General features: G+C 45.5%; 1 long non-coding RNA gene across 1 annotated transcript in view; it reads right to left on the bottom strand.

Moving 5' to 3' along the window:
- LOC142559632 (uncharacterized) overlaps positions 1–15,831 on the bottom strand; it is a 119,599-nt gene extending 103,768 nt beyond the window's left edge. Inside the window, exons 1-2 of the long non-coding RNA XR_012823181.1 lie at positions 15,643–15,831; positions 6,737–6,876 (exon numbers count right to left, since the gene is read on the bottom strand). This is a non-coding gene — a long non-coding RNA (uncharacterized LOC142559632). The remainder of the gene's footprint in view (positions 1–6,736; positions 6,877–15,642) is intronic.
- Between the last annotated feature and the right edge of the window lie 1,669 nt (positions 15,832–17,500).

Genomic DNA, 17,500 nt, shown 5'->3' on the forward strand with positions numbered 1-17,500 from the left:
CTGCAAGGATCCCTTCGTGAGTTATTGTCATCACACAATGACAAAGGCTTCTGGGCACGACCAGCTGTTCGCTTTGTTTCTTTGACTGCAGTGTGTATTTTCAGTAAAGAATTCCCTCCTTTACAAAGAATTGGACGTCGGCGAACCTAGTGTTCATCTCTTTGTCCACTGCTTCAAAGTATTTACATAGACAGCTGTCCTCCCTTTGTCTGGTTATCAAGTCGATTGGGCTGACGTCTACGGGGTTTATAGCTGGTACTGGTAACGAATGCGAACTTGATATTGCCTGTCTGGTTGTCGCTGCCACTTCCGACTTGTCCCTGGTTTCACTAGCAGCTGATGACAAGATGTCAGCAGAGATAGATTCATTGGTAGAACAGGTTCTCCCTTCTGTTCTAAATCAATCTTCCGCAGCGCTCGGTGTATAAAGATTTCTTTTCCATTCAACGTCAGGATTGGAGGAATTCTGTGCCCCTTTCACATTTCCCAGGACAATATGAAATAAAGGATTGTCCATGCATAAAACCCGAGTCTTGCCTGTGAAGAACGGTGACGCGATCTCCACGGTTGCTTCAGGTAGCTTCAGCAATCTTTCATCCAGAAGACAGACCGCGGAAAATTTTCCTGTCAGCTTACTGTCTGGTACGAGGGACCTTTTGACAATAATAGTCGCATCCTGTATCTCTCAAGACAGTAGCGCGATCTCCTTCAAGCACACCTTCGGCAGTAGGCATAGATTTTTCTTCTCGTTTACGCGTTTCCGTTCTCCCGCGTTCCGAACTTCCGGGAACTCGACGCAAGGTCTGCGTAGCTTCGTTACCAGCCTTGGACACGTCTACTTGCTGCATCGAGCACAAAGCCTTCTCAGTACTGTTGGGTTTTATTTTGGGGGAGTCGCCTGTCTTATGCCAGTGCGGCGGCACTTTCCACAGAAAGATGTATTTGTGTTTGGACCCATCGTATTGGTCCAGCAATCAGTATCTCTGTGACCGCGTTTTCCACAAAGAAAGCAGCGTGGTCTTTCCTTCACTTCTTGTCGCTCAGGAGTTGGAGCTTGACCTGGTGGCTTGCTAGGTTCTCTCTCGTTTGTACCTTTGCCAAGGTTAACTAACCCCTGCGCCTACAGTTAATGACCAGTAGCTTCCGCTCGCTTGTCAAATCCCCGACAATTCCTTTCTCTCAAAAAGACTGCCAGTTTGTCATGGCAAGTCCTCTGGAACTGATCTGAGACAATCTTGTCCCGCAGAATGTCGTATCTCCGGTCCGTATTGGCCATTTCTTGCCAGTGATCAAAATATCCCAACAGACGACCGGTAAACTGTCTACCAGTTTCGGAATGATCGGGTTTCGCCGACCGAAACTTGCTTCGGTAGCCTTCCTCCGTGAACCTGAAGCCTTGCGAAAGCGTCTTTTTTAGTGACGCATAGTCCATGGCAGGATCAGGTGCTATTCTGCCGACAACACTTAGATCTACGCCTGTCAAACAGAGGCTCAGCGATAGGACCAATTTGTCTTGTGGCCAGCAATGACTCGTTTCGACGCGCTCAAATCGTTGAATGTATGCATCCAACTCATCGCGTTCTTTGTGAAGCGCTGTGATTAATTTGTGCGGACTTTGTAGCTCTCGGTAGCACCTGCGTGTACACTCTCCGTAAGCTGCCCAGTAGTCATGCTACCCGCTGTCGCATCTAACTCCCTCAACTTCAACTTGAGCTTTAGCACTTCCCTTTCGGCCTTTAATCTAGCTAGCGTTTCGGCATCAGCTTCTTTTGCTGCATTGCGTTCAGCCAGACGTGCTTCACGCACTTTTCTTTGGCATGCGCGCTCTTCGTCTGCCCATTGTTGCAGTGGCGGGCCAGTCAACCCCAGTTCTTTTCCAATTGCCATAAGCTTGTCTGTCTCCATCCTCACCCATCAGACACAAATATGCAATGGGATGCTCTTCTCGATAGCGTAAGAGCGGTCCTGTCCCGGACGCCAGATATGTGATGAGTAAGGATCATCACGTTGCAAAGCGTGTGACGCGAGGAAGATGGAGGAGACGGTGCATGATTAGCAAATACACGACAATTGTATTTGACGGCACATGATCACGAAGGATACCTTCAACTAGAACCACGCATGTCAGGCTGTTCGTAAACAGTACAAGAATAATGTAGTCTGACGAGGTTGCGATTGAAGTCTGGAGCCTGGTGAGATTCCAAGAGTCTTTGAGGTGGAACACTCGCTGGTAGGATGAGGACCGGCGTGGAAGAGCAGACGCAGCAGCACGGGGCAGGAAAAGGGGGATGGCCCACAGCTCCGTAGACGTGAACAGGCCACTCCGAAGTCTCGAGAAAGAAGACGGACCAAGGCGCTCGTTTCGATGACCGACGCCCGGTCACCCGAACCTCGCGCGTAGATGCGGGTTCGGAGATGTCAGCAGGCCGACCAGAGGCCTTGTGCAAGGCGACAACCCGAGGCGTTCCTCGTCTCGATGACGGACGCTCGCTCACCTGAACCTCGCGCGTAGATGTGGGTTTGAGGCTGCAGCAGGCCACTCCGAGGTCTCGGGCCGTGTCCATCATCTGTTGGAATGTTGCCGGAGCAGAGCAACGAAATACTCGGAACTCGTAAAGTCCATCCTGAATGACGAAGTAAAGGGAGGAAAAATACTTGCTTCTCCGTAGCCGATCGAGAGAGTCATCTATGCAACGCAACGAATACACGTCTTCCATTTTGACGCTGTTGACGTTTCTGTAATCGACACAAAAGCGGAGAGTGCCGTCCTTCTTCTTTACCAGGAGAATTGGTGACGACCACGGACTGTTTGAATGTAGGATGACGCAATCCTTATTCATCTCCTAGACTTGTTGAATCACTTCTTGTTCTTTCTGCGAAACATGATATGGCTTGTATATAATCAGACTTGCATCGTTTTAATTACCCTGTGCTGCGTGATGACGTCTGGCTGACTTTAGACCATCCAGCGAAGCAGCACTTGAATTCACGCAACCGTCCTCACAGTGCCTCCTTATTGTCCTCCGACAGCCCGTTCCTGATGTGGATATTTGTAGCCATTCTCCATCGCCTGCCGATTTTCTCCACAAGCGCAACACTCAATGACGTCCTCCAAGGCTTCAGCGTAGGCGACGGCATTGCCACGGAAGAGGCGTCGGTGTTCATTCGGGAATGTCGATGATTCCTCGATGATTCCCTAATGTCGATGATTCCTCGAGCCACGCTAATTGCGAGGGTAAGTAGAAGAGAGACGTTGCACATTGCGAGTACTTTGTCTTTGCATGTGCCCTCGGACGTTACCGGAATTGTTGTAGTAGCACGGGGGGGTATTGTCACACTAGTTTTCCAGGCGAGGGCTAGGAGACCGTCCTTGCGGCATCCAACCCGTACCTCAGATAGGATGGTCGTGGTGACGACGATCGCGACAGGCGCCCTGATGACGGTGGCGCGCGTGGCCGGCCGATAACAATATTCAATCTGACGGGGCCGGTGTCCAGACCGCGTTCGGGGTGAATTAATCAGAAACCTCTGGAGCCAAAGGTGGCAGTACTGGCACTCGGTAGGCATGACCCGCCACACCACTGTGGTAACAGTACGGTCGTCGGTCGGCCATGCGCCAAATGTCCGATTTACGTACGGCTGTTCGAGCCTCTCCGAAATAAGGAACCGCCTCCGCTGACTGAAACATGGTATATGAAGTGACATAGGTAGCGGTGCTGGTGCGGGCGTAGGATCCCCAATGCGTCGGCATAAGTCGCATGCTGGTATTCGGTCACGGTAGGAGGTGTCGCCGGTTACGGGACGGTGCCTCTTAAAACGTCAGCGTAGATTGTGCGTCGAGGTTCACTTAAATTCATGAACGCCTGAAGTGATGGAGTGACCGAAAGTACTGCATCAAAATGTGGGGTACCGAGTGCATGCCGCACTTCGTCACGCATGACGGTAGCTATGAGGTAGGTTGAAGGCTCCTTCAGCTGATGCCACTGTCGCAGCTCGTTGCGGACTACCGATCGAATTATGTCTAGAAGCGACTCGACGTCAGTTGGTAGAGCTCCTAGGCCACTGGTAACAGAGGGGAGATTCACTTACCGATATTATTGGTACGAGCGCTGGTGCAGGGTCTTCTCTATGGCGACAGCTTCAGCGAGAAACTCTGCAAGCATTTGGGACAGACTACGAACAAGTCCACAAAAAGCTGCTCTTTCACGTCTCGCACCAATTGACGCAGCTTTTTTTCCTCAGACGTGGTAGAGTCAGCTCGCCTGAAGAGACGCACCATGTCTTCCATGTACATAGCCACACTCTCATTGGGGTTTCGAATGCGAAATTGTAGGGCCCATTATGCTCGCTCCCGGAGATCGCAGCTTGCGTAGGTGTCCAAGAGGCATCGATAGAACTCACGCGTTGATGTCAGAACATCTTCACCATTCGGGAACGATGTGGGAGCACCATCCAAAAGGCTGAAGTAGACGTTTCGAGGCTTGAATCCGTCGTCACACCTATTGAACTCTGGTACGCGCTCGTAGTCCTAGAGCCACTCTTCCACATCTTCAGGAAGGTTGCCATGGAAGAGACTTGGCACGCGCGGTTTTTGCAACGTGTAATGAGGAGTTAATGCCGCAGCCTTCGCAGGGCTAGCTGTGGTAGTATGGGATGTAGCATATACACCTGCCATTGTAGTCGTTGTCCTCGAGGTAAACCTCAAGCTCAGGGGCCAATCATTGGATTCACTGTCTGGCGCGGTGTACTTGCGTGAGCTCTGGTATCGGTCTAACGTCCTGCTGATAGGAAGGGTCTGTTGCATTGGTCGAGAATACTCCGCACCTCCACCACAAAAGTGCCGGATTTGATTTACAGGCGACTTCTAATAGAGGCCGTTAAAGTCTGAGCCGTCTAAGGGGCATCGCGTCCCCGACAAGTCCAAGGCACGAGCTCAGGAGCCAGCCCTTCCTCGTCTTCTGGGAGAGGTGGCCCAAGCGCGTACCAATATTAAGCCATGATACACGGCCACATAAACTACTGCATATCATCATGGGATCATACATACTCCGCTCATCTGTCCCTATTTAATAAAATCCGGAAACAAGCAGTTCATATTAAGCTCGTTCGAATGTTTTCATTTCCTTTCCCATATTTGTTTATCGTAATATTTTGCGTTTTTACTACCCTCTTTTTGTCTAACATAGGCTTTATATATATTTTCAATTTATAACCATCACCTCACTTTAGATATTTTCGCACAGAATGCAGTCGCTAATCCTAATTCTATTCGCTTCTCTACCCATCATAACTTCACCTTGACCAGTATCCGTGCTAATTAGGGTAGAACTACTTTGCTTCTTTCTTCAATAAAACTTTGGCATAGCTTGCACACATACAAAATCTGTATCATCCTCACATATGTTAAGAAAAACCTGAAACAATTGCTGTTTTTAAACTAATAATTTTCCATGTACCAAGAATGTTACCGGTGGACTTACGTGTGTATTTTTCGTTTGTAACATTTGGGCTCTTTCGTTTTGCTTTGCGTTTCTGCTTTGTATGTTTACATGTTTTATGTGCAGAGAAGGTCCCGCCTGCGGGGAATCAACCTTGAGACCTCTTTCTGTATATGTCCCATTATTTTCGCTTCCTAATGTGTGCAATAAACTTGAACTGAACTTATTGTTTGCTCTGAAACGGCACCTAAGCCAAACCTCATACCTTCAACGCGAACTCAAACAGAAACCGACAGAAATTTTTCTTCGACATGCTGCTTCAGATGATTTAAACGTTCATTCACAATACACAAGGAGTGAATACATGAGAACGCCTATGTATATGACTTTCACAGACAGTTTCAGACTCGGTGATGCGCTAGGATCACGTGGGCGCTGAGGAGACCTAGCAGTTTGTTTCTATTTCTGATTTATAGGTCAACGGAAGTGACTGCATACGAGTCCCTTATCGTGAGTCAAACAGGAGTCAACTGTTGCATTTGCTGCGTGAATTGCCGAGTGGAACAAGTTAGGTTTTAGCGACAGAGAAAGTCTCACGCCTTAATAAGTAGAAAATAACGCTGGGACCATGCCAGTAACATGGTTTCCCCGAACTCCGTGCTACTTTAATATATCTTTGGTTTAATTTAATATTCTTGCAGCTCTCGCAAGCCTCAAGTTCTCCGAACACCAAGTTTCATTCAGAGCCTCATTATTCATTTGTTTTCTGTTCTGTAGTGCAGTGGACACAGAAATAGGCTGATAACAATGTTGCTGCGGATGATGATGAATATGAGTTGCTGAGGAGCCTAGTGGGCTTCCGAAATAATACCACCACGGCGTCTTCAATGGGCAATCTCGTAAATTATTTGTTCGAGGTAATAGCAAAACCTAAAATACTTTGAAAAAAAAAGAAACACGCGTATCAAAGGCACTGCGCAGTGGTATTTCATGATAGTTTTAAAACTACAAGTTAACCTAATGTAAAAAAGCAAGCATGCCAACCGGCGATTATTGCAGTTTTATATATTGTTAAACGCCACAAATCAGGGGCTTAGCAGTTCATCAAAAGCGTTCACAAATGTTTCTAGATCTGCGAGAATTTCGACGTAATGATGACAGCTATCGAAAAACTAGGCGTCATACAAGCAAAGCTAAGGTATGTGTTATATTTACTATTGTGGGCCTTTGTAATTATAAATATGCCACCCTGGTCCATTTTTTTCTGCTAGTTTGAATAAATTTCTCAAGACACTTACGTTTGGGGTTGTTTTCGATACCAGTAAGAGAAATTATATCCTGTGTTGGATAGGTTCGTTTTTTCCCAGCGAATGCAATCAATCATGTTAACAGGTTCCTTGGTCTTTGTGAGCCAAATATATTGGTTTGTGTTCAAAGCCTAAAAATTGAAGAGAAACTGGCAGTTTTCTGTCACTCTAACTGTATGTTCAGGTAAGCGCAATAGCACAACTGCGTGCTCAGCTTAGCCAAGATTCTTGATAAAGGTAGGTCGGTCAATGATATAATAGCATGCTAGTGCGTATTATTAAGAAAACATGATGTGCACAAATTACCAAGCAATCTTGCAGCTGTGACCGCGCAGGCAAACACAATTTAAGTTAATTAAGCAACGTTTCTGATACAGATTCTCCATATAAGCGCATTGATTTCGAAAGTATCTCTATATCGCAGGCTGACAAGCGCACTAACTATCCTTTCGCGCGAAACAGCCTTTTTTTTACTTCTGCACTTCTGCACTTTCTGCATACATTTAGAAGCTTCTATTGAGGTGAATTCTACAGCCGGCGACACTTGTCCGGTTACAAAAACAGGCATCCGACCAGCCAGGCAGGCAACCAAGATAAAAATTGTAATCACAACCTTAGTAGGTGAAATTGTGCCCACGAATACGATACAGCTTTGTGGTCACAATATCAACAAGTGCGAAGGACACCACCGAGTAAAATGGCTGCCGCCAGCATCTGGCCGCTTTTACACACGCGTCTTAGAATTTTTCCAGGTGCTGTCGTGAAGAGCTAATTTCTATTACATGCCACAATAAGCTGATAACGTGCTTGTAAACTGACACGCCACTTGCCAGTCTTGCTATAAAAAATGAAATAGTATTATTTCTGGGGTAATACATGCCCCAACCTTGATGCAATTGTGAGACATGCCACTTTGGGGGACTCCAAACTTTCTGTGTATGCGGTTCGCTAACGTATACCTAAATTTATTACGCAAATGTTTATGTATATATCACTCTCTTTATATGCGGTGGCCATGGTGACTCCAAACTCATGAGAACGAGTTCAGCTGTGATAGCCCATGGCGGGTTTTCTGGAAACCACTACAGTGTTCACGAACTGTACGTTAAATGGTAACGCAAGCGCGTTTTATGCATCTGCAGTACCATGGCAACGGGGATGCGTAGCGAGTGTGCATGAAACTTGCGTGCAGAAATGAACCAGGTTCCCTTTTCTAGCAGTCTATTTAGGGCATTGAGAAGCAGAAACTGTTGATTAAATAGTTTTGCGGGCGTCGATTACATTACATTACATTACGAGGCGTCAATGTGCGCGAGTTTGGTAGTTGGAGACTGGGCTCTGTTTTATGTCTCAGTCATTTACTGCGAAGGGATTTTTGGCTGGTTCTTCAAACGTTGCGATGGGTAAGTAGGCAGGTAGGCGGCTGGGTAGGCATGTTCTTGCCTTGTGTCGCTTTAGTAAATTACAGAGTGTAACCGATGCTGGAATCGAACCTCTGCTATCGATCACAGCGGTGTTGTGCTCGAACAGTTAGGTCACCATCGCATGTTTTTTTCAAATATTTATTATTTTAATATTAAATTTTATTACGATTTTTCTATTTAATTTAGGCCTTAGACGGAAGATCCGACGTTCGATGGATGTAGCGCTGTGAGTTTAACAGCGGCTCTGCCTGTCAGCAAGCGGAAGCGTATTAGCATGGTTGGGAGTGGGGGCCAAACGCAAACTTCAAGAGTTGCTAGACATCCCATTGTCGAATTAAAATTAGGAAGTGTTAGAAAGATATTTTCATTGCCATCACGCTAAAGAGAGTGGAAACTAATTCATTGGAGCGAGAAGCACTACAAAATATTCACTAGACTGTCTTCAGATGTCCAAACTATCCTGCATATAGCAGCCACAAGAGGAATGAAAGAGAGATGTTTCCGTACAGCACGTTACATCTTTTTGAACAGGGAAGACGTTCCTAAAGGCAGAGTCGTCTGCAATATTTTGTTGCGGCACAAAAATATGCAGATTTTCTACAGCCGTCACTGTTGTGCCAATCTGCACTGCCTGTGCGTGATAACCTTTTTGGAAAAACAAATATTAACTATATTTTAACAAGTTTTTGGAGCAGCTATTTAACGAGAGCAAATAAATTCTAGAAAACTCATTTGCTACTTTTTTGTTTCTTAAGCCATAGAGCAACTCACTGCTAATTTGCATAATTTTTATTATTTTTCAAGCAAGTTCATTATTCTGCAGTGCATTATTCTTCTTCTCCAATTAGTCCAACTTATTAAATATAGATTTTAAGGAGCCTGTTGCTTTTAGGTAAATATTTTACGCCTTCGCAGATGCTGCAAGATTTCTCAACATAGGTGAGGGGAAGCGAAAAAGAAAACAGAACGCAAAAAATTGTCTCAGTGAATTTTTTATTGCTATTTTGACGCAATAAGTGGCTCAACTCTCGTGTTCGCAGCCTTTATTTGTTTTCCTAGCACTTGGTTTGTTCCCTGCAAATTTACATGAACAAGCAAGCATATCATATTCCGATCGAATGGCATAAAACCTACGTTGCCTACGTTGTACATGCACTGCACTGAGACAAAATTCGACAGAGTCCAAATTTGCGTATATTTTGAAAGAAGGATGGCTAAATTGTCGACCGAAAAACTGACCCTTTTTATAACGAAGAGAACAAAGAAATAAAAACTGCATGTTCCGTGCGAAAATATGACTGCACATGAGCGTTGGCTTCGCGGATCAGCTATTTTTGTTAAATGAAAAGAGCTTCTAGTGGCCGTGTATCATGGTATTCCTGAAAGGCAACAGGGCAGCGTATCTAAATTTACATTTGCACCAAATTTATTGGCTCGAGCTATATCGTTGCACATCTGAATGATAATATGAGATTCAAAAGTGAGTTAAAATGGCTGGTGGCGTGTACGGGAGTGTTCACTTATGCCTTCTCTATAGTAAAATACCGAAAAGCTATTTAAATTGTAGTACGGCTGTTCGTATCACACTTCGATGTACGAGCATGGTGATCAATGAATGTACAGTCGCAGACAGGTTAAAATTGAGCACGGCTTAGGCGGCCGGAGCAGCTGCGGGGTGTTGTGATTGGGGGTTAAATCTCATTGCTCGTGATCCGTTCTCAAGATTGGAGTCCGGCATGCATTCGAAGGTAGCTGGCCCATGCCGTCGTCCAACTTATCCACGCTGAGTACGTTGATGAAGGGAAGTACTGCTTCTCATCGAGAACGAGGAATATGGGTTTATTTACAGTATTTACATGCAGTTCATCAGTCTAGCATGACTGCGAGAGAAAGTGCGTCAATCCAACACGACTGCTTGAGAGAGTGTCTTAATCTAACATGACCGCGTAAGAAAGTCTATCGAGCATCCGCACAACAGCCGTTTGTAAACACTCGGTCCTCCCCCGATTCCAAGGTGGCGGAAACGTTTGTCCAATCATCGTAAACACGCCGCCTCTCCACGGGACGGTGAACACACACACATGCATACACACACACAAACAGGTTCTCGGTCCGAAACCGACCTCACATGAATTTCGAAGAACTCGGAGCGGACCCTAGCAGTGCGCCCGGGTAACCATTGTCTTGCGTCTTGGACGGCGCGTGGGAAGAGGTCTCCGACGATGTTCCTGCGGCAACTCCCCTACTCATAGCGGATCAGGTCCGCGTTGGTGAGTTCGGTAACAATAGTAGGCCCGCCGAACTCATTTAGTCACAACGGCGACGAGGCCAGAGCATAACGGTGGCGGTTTCAGCACAAAGCCTGCTTCGTCAAACACATCCTAGCTGTAGCGACGGAGAGTGGAGAACGCGCGTATTGTTCCCGACGCAAATTCGACTTAGTCACGCCGTGGCAAGAGGTTGGCGGTGACGCTCCAGGAAAGTTGCGGCCACTGTCGCAACTGGTTAGCAAAACTTGCACTGCAGCTGGCCGTTCTTATGAGGGGCCGCACCTTGACCCTGCTATCGCGCTTCGCACGCTCACGACGATAGTACGCAGACTGACACAAAATTTCGCCTCCGCACACTCGTTCTTGGGCTGGTGCTTTTCATGCTTGATAACTATCTAGTGAGGCGTTCGGCTGCTCTGCTCCTGACAGTTGGGACGAAGTGACGCGTGAATGCCAGTAGTTTCACCAGCAGTAGAACGCCAGTAGAATCGCCTTTGCGTAGAAAGCACTTTGCGCTGTCGCGCATTAGCGGCCGTCCGCAGGCCAACAAAAACGCCGCAGTGTGAAGGAACCAGAATCCGCTGTTTTTTTTTTGTCGGCGGTTTGCAGCAGCGGGCACAATGAAATGAAGCGTGGCTTCGGTTAAAAAATGCGGACCAGTCCCAACAATAAAAATGGCGCCTGGTGTTGAGACGTCTGCTTTCGCATGCGCGTCCTTTTTAGCTCGCAGGCTCTCCAAACCCTAAGCATCGACTAAGCGCTCTTTATTCGTAGGGAGCGGAGCGAGATGACGCCCCTGTAACCGCCACGTCTGATGCGCTGCCGGAATGGGCTGTCGTGGGCGCGATTGTTCCCCGCACCAAGCTCGCGCTGCAGCTGACAGCTTCCATCTTAAAGCCGCAGGCACTACACATTCGTGTTTTTTTCAGTTGCGTGACAACGATACAGTGTAGGCGGATTACGGCTGGGGTGTCTCCTCACCTAGACTACTAATTATCAGTACGCGATAGGCCGCTGGAATGACGGAGCGCGACCCACTCTATATTTGCCCATGCTATCTCGCACTGCTGCGTTTATTCCCAGTAGACGAAATGGCTTCGTAACCTTTCTCGTATAAGAACTGCTATCATCTCATCTTTGCGGGTTTCAAATCATGGAAACCCCCAAAGGGCGGACACGGATCTCTTAGCCATATAGGGCCCTCTGGGCCGTATTTTCGACGACAAAGTAGCCTAGCCACCTGCCGGATTATCTTACTGAGCTATGTCGAACGCTCGGTTGTGGTAGTCTGAAGTTCCAATACCCCCACCCCCCCAACCGTTTTCTTTTTAAATTTCATATTCACCAGTGCACCACATCTGCTGGCTTGGAGTGACGCCTGACAGCGGCGAAAGATGCCGAGAGCGAGTGGGGCTATACTAATCCAGGTATAACCAAATTAGGAAGGCCCACTACGCTTGAAAAAAGACACTCCCTCACCAGAACAGAAATTGGCCTCCCTGATGCAGTATTCGACCCCACCCTTCCTGAATATATCTACAAATAAATAATAGCGCTAAGTCCCCAGCAGCTGCGGAGCTCCGGACCAAGGCGGTGGTCAAACCTGTAACGCAGCAGAGGGTGCTAATAATCTCTGGGTCCGGATAGGCCGCCAATGAAAAGCGACTCTTGCAACGTTTAACAACCGAACCCTCTCGAGTGAGGCTAGTTTAGCAGGACTGTTTCAGAAACTATCAGACATTATTTGGGATATTATCTGCCTTAGTAAGATTAGATGAAATGGTGAGGGCTACATATTGCTAAATAACGGCCACGTACTCTGCTGCAGAGGTCTCCCTGATAAGAAACAATGCGGTGTAGGATTTCTAATCCATAATAACATAGCGGGCAACATTGACGAATTCTACAGCATTAACGAGAGGGTACCAGTATTCGTAATCGAACCTAATAAGAGGTATAGATTAAAGGTAGTACGAGCCTACGCTCGAACATCCAGTCACGACGATGAGGAAGTAGATCAGTTTTATGAAGACGTTGAATTAGCGATGATAAAAGTGCAAACATGGTATACAGCAGGAATGGATGGCTTCAATGCAAAATTGGGGAAAAATCACGCGGGTGAACAGGCAATTGGCAACTACGGCGTCGATTTTAGAAACGCTAGAGGAAAGATGCTGGTAGAATTCACAGAAAGGAATAAGCTACAAATAATGCCCACCTTTTTCGGGAAACTTAGCAACACAAAGTGGACCTGGAAAAGCCTTAACGGTGAAACAAGAAATCAAATTGATTTCATACTTTCTGCCTATCCCAGCATAGTGCAGGATGTAAAAGTGATAGGTAGGGTAAACTGCAGTGATCATAGGTTAGTGAGGGCTAGGATTAACCTCAATTTGAACAGATAAAGAGTAAAATTGGTCCTAAACGAACAGGTCAACTTAAAAGCATTAAAAATAAACGCAGACAAATTTAGGCTGGTACTTGCAAATAAATATGCAGCCTTAAAACAGAGAGATGATGATGATGACCTAGAGGAAATGAATGAAACCGTAACGAGGCTGGCTTCAGAGGCAGTCATTGAAGTGAGATGCAACGCACCAAGGCAGCCAGTAGGCAAGGTCTCCCGAGTAACGAAGGACCTAATAAAGAAAAGACAAAGAATGAATGTGTCCAACTGAAGAGAAAAGATAGCATTCGCGGAACTGTCAAAACTGATTAACAAAATGAAAATAAATGATATTCGAAATTATATTGTGTGAAAGACTGAAGAAGCCATAAAATATGGACGCAGCTTGAAATCAGTGAGTAGGAAACTGGGGATAGGACCAACCAAGTCGTATGCACTGAAAAATAAGCAGGGTAATATCATCATCAATCGCGAAGGTATAATAAAAGCAGCGGAAGAATTCTATGCTGACCTGTACAGTACGCAGAGGACTCAGAAGTATTGTATTAGAAACAATAATGAACATTATATAGAAACTCTTCCCATAACCAGAGATGACGTCAGGAGGGCCTTGCAAGGCACGAGACGGGGCAAAGTGGCAGGAGAGGATGGAATAAAAGTCGAATTAATCAAAGATGAACGAGACCTAATGCTATCAGAACTGGCGGCTGTCTATACGATGAGTCTATCGACTGCAATGGTCTCAGAAAACTGGAAGATTGCAAACATTATACTAATACACGAAAAGGTAGACGTTAAAGAACTGGAAAATTCTAGGCCCATTAGCTTACTCCCAATAATATATAAAAGAGTTACCAAAATAATTTCCAGTAGAATAAGGGCAACACTGGACTTTAGTTCACCGAGGGAAGAAGCTTGCTTCGGCAAGGGCAACTCTACAATGGATCACATCCATGTCATTAATCATGTTGTCGAGAAATCCGTGGAGCACAATACGCCTCTATATATGGCTTTCTTAGATTATGAAAAAGCATTTTACTCATTAGAAATACCAGCAGTCACAGAAGCATTGCGTAATCAAGGAGTGCAGACCGCTTACGTAAATACCCTGGAAAATATCTACAGAGGTTCCACAGCTACCTTAGCTCTACACAAGAAAAGCAGGACGATACCTATAAAGAAATTTGTCAGACAAAGAGACACAATCTCTCCAGTGCTATTCACTGCGTGCTTGAAAGAAGTATTCGAGCTATTAAAATGGGAAGGCTTGGAAGTTAAAGATCGACTGCGAATATCTCAGCAACCTTCGGTTTGCCGATGACATTGTTCTATTCAGCAACGATGCAGACGAGTTACAACAAATGAATGAGGACCTTAACGTTCATGTATGCCCATGTATGTGTATATATGTACATTTAGTCCTTTTCTTTATTTTCATTTTTGTTTTCAGATAGTTATGCTGCCCGCAGAGCATTATTCGTCACCGTGTTTTTTGTTATGTAACAATAATTACAACTGTTTAATATATGTATTTATCCCCCCCGCCCCTCTGTAATGCTCACTGAGCGAATGTGGGAGTGTATAATAAATAAATAATAAAAAAATAAAACAGAGAGTGTGTAAGTGTGGGAGTGAAGATTAATATGCAGAAGACAAAGATAATGATAAATAGCCGGGCAAAGGAACAAGAGTTCAGGATCGCCCAGTCGGCCTCTAAAGTGTGTGAAGGAGTACGTTTACCTCGGTCAATTAATCACAGGCAACTCTGATCGTGAGAAGGAAATTCACAGAAAAATAAAAATGGGTTAGATCGCACACAGTAGACATTGCCAGCTCCTGACTGGAACCTTACCATTATCATTGAAAAGGAAGCTGTAGAATAAGCGACTTTTAGTAGTGCTGACATATGGGGCAGAGACTTAGAGACTCAACAAGAAGCTTGAGAACAAGGTAGGAGCCGCGCAAACAGCAATGGAACGAAGAATGCTAGGCATAACCGAGAGACAGAAAGAGGGCGGTTTGCATCAGAGAGCAAATGGGTATATACGATATTGTGATAGACATTAAGAGAAATAAATGGTGCTGCGCAGGTCATGTATTGCGCAGAGTAGATAACCGTTGGATCATTAGGTTGACAGAATAGGTGCCAAGGGAAGCGAAGTGCAGTAGAGGACGGCAGAAGACTAGGTGGTGCGACGAAATTAGGTAATTTGCGGGTGCTTGTTGGAATTGGTTGGCGCAGGACAGGGGTAATTGGAGGTCGCAGGGAGAGCCCTTCGTCCTGCAGCCGACATAATATAGGCTGATGACAATGATGATGATTATGATGATCACAGCTAACCTCACCTGGCCAGCATAGATCGACATTAGTAACGATGAAAAAAATCAAACTTCGGGGTTCGGAATAATTTGAAAGATGGCTTGTATTATTTTGTTGCTCGCGAAAAATAACGCTCTCCACTAGAAAATACGCACATTTGCAGGGACGGCCGCTAGAGGCGCTGTTCGGTGAAGTCACCAATTCCTGGTCATGCACCACAAAGTGGGTACCATCAGTTACAACTAAGACAGCTAATATGGTCAAAGATTATCGACATACATGGGTGATTCTATTATAATCTCTCGTAGATTGCAGTTTTTATGCAGCTGCAATAGTTTACTAAGGATTATAAACATGTAAAGCGAATAAGAACGCTAAAAAAAGGAATAAAACTTGAGCGAACTTATGACATTCGTCATAACGATTTGCAGTAAAAATACAAAACGCAGTATTAAATGCTTTGAAAGTGTATTTACCTCCAGTAATTCCTTAAAAGTAGCTGTCGTGTAGTTACGCTTGGGGGTACTATGAGAGCTTCCAGCTGCAAGGGTAAAAACAACAGTTAGAGAAAGTAAGAACAAGGTTCCTCTACCATCCTCTCTGAGAGACATCCTTAGGGAACCACTGCGCCTTCCACTCGGCAAACCATCCATATCTTACTTATAATCCACAACATACGTCTTGATGATACTAGTCCTGTATTATATTCTCAAATCTGCCAACAGCCCTACGCAGGAAAATACATTAGCTGTGACATTAAGGCTGTGATATTAGCCAGTAGAGAGCAAAGTACTAGCGCTCCTGCTAAACCGTGACATTCCGCGCACATTCCAGATGTCACCGTTGATCCTCTAACCTATGCAAATAGGATCTGGCTCTAATGGTACATACGTATAGCGTAGATGTTAACCTACATGTACTCCAATCAGTAGGGTAAACTGATATACTTGTTACTTGTATTGTTGAAAATTCAGCGTGCATTAAAAATGAACGCAAATGCAGACGGTGACCTCAAAGCAGGTACGACGTCACCGTGTCCAAAGCGTTTCAAATTCTTTTTTGTGGCTAGTTGTGAAAATAATTTATGATCGCATACAAATGTACACAGGACTCATTTACACATATCAACAATCTCTCTGAGAACCAGGGTATCCCCGAATATAGTGATATGTTGTGTGCGCAAAACAGCCGTTTGCGATGATGAAAGTTAAAATGTACACGCGTAGTAGACTGATTAAATTTTTAGTTGCCGCTTTTTTATCGGCAAATAGCTTTAGCAGAGCTGGCGCTGGGTGCAAGGTGCACGTATATGGATAATGTAGAAGGTTGTTGCTCATTCGATAGATAAACAATCTTATGAAATGCAATTGCATGCGTGACGTAAATAGTGTAATAGACGCATTTGCGGAGCGTATGCCAGCATCAGCGATTATGCTGGAACGTACGAAAAGTCATGTATAAATATACAGCCGACACACTTCATCCGTAGATAAGTTTTCGACGGCTCACGATATTGCTCGGTACAATAGCTGTGGTTTGGGTGCATCTAGTTTTTTTTTTTCGGCTAAGGCTCGCCGCGAAAAAATAAGAAGTTAGAATCACGAATAGCATTTCTGGCGCTCACTGGTTCTTCACCTTCACCACAACGAGACGTCTGATGCAGATACTTCGCTGTGTGTCGAAGATCCCATCCCACAAGCGACGTCACCTAAGATCACAAGTCTAAGAGCCGCCTGCAAGGATTTCCGCCGAAGTGTGGGCTACTGCCTGAGAAAACCAGAAAGGTCATGGCCAAATGAGCAGACATAATGATATTCCCGGTTTCGCCTATTGTGCTGTAACACTACAGCGGTCATAGTTTCAATAATTGGAAAACTGACTGAAGAACTACGCGAGGCTGTCCACGTTCAACAATTCGAGCTTAGGCGATAAGTTCAGCGATGTCTATATCTCTTTAGATGACGCCGTAGAAATGAGGTTTAAAAACTGAGAGTCAAGCCCAACAACGTGGGACATATTTCACAGCGCTCTAGTAGACACCACAGAACATCTAGAAGCCCAGGGGCAGCTACCAGAGGAGAACATCACGATGTTCACAGAGATGATTTACCCCTTTTGACACGCGACACCGACATGTGACGCCATGTGTGAAACAAAATCTATTCGCATAATTAACTCACACCACATCCCATAACACCTAGCAGTCATTATCGAAAGTCATGGCCAACGACAAAACGCTGCACGTGCATCCTAGGCCATGCAACCGCGAAGTACTCATGTGCACGTGTGAAGTTCCAGCACAAGGCTCCAGCGACCTCCCAGAGACTAACCATC

This window comes from Dermacentor variabilis, chromosome 10 (genome assembly GCF_050947875.1).
Source record: "Dermacentor variabilis isolate Ectoservices chromosome 10, ASM5094787v1, whole genome shotgun sequence".
Lineage (NCBI taxonomy): Eukaryota > Metazoa > Arthropoda > Arachnida > Ixodida > Ixodidae > Dermacentor > Dermacentor variabilis.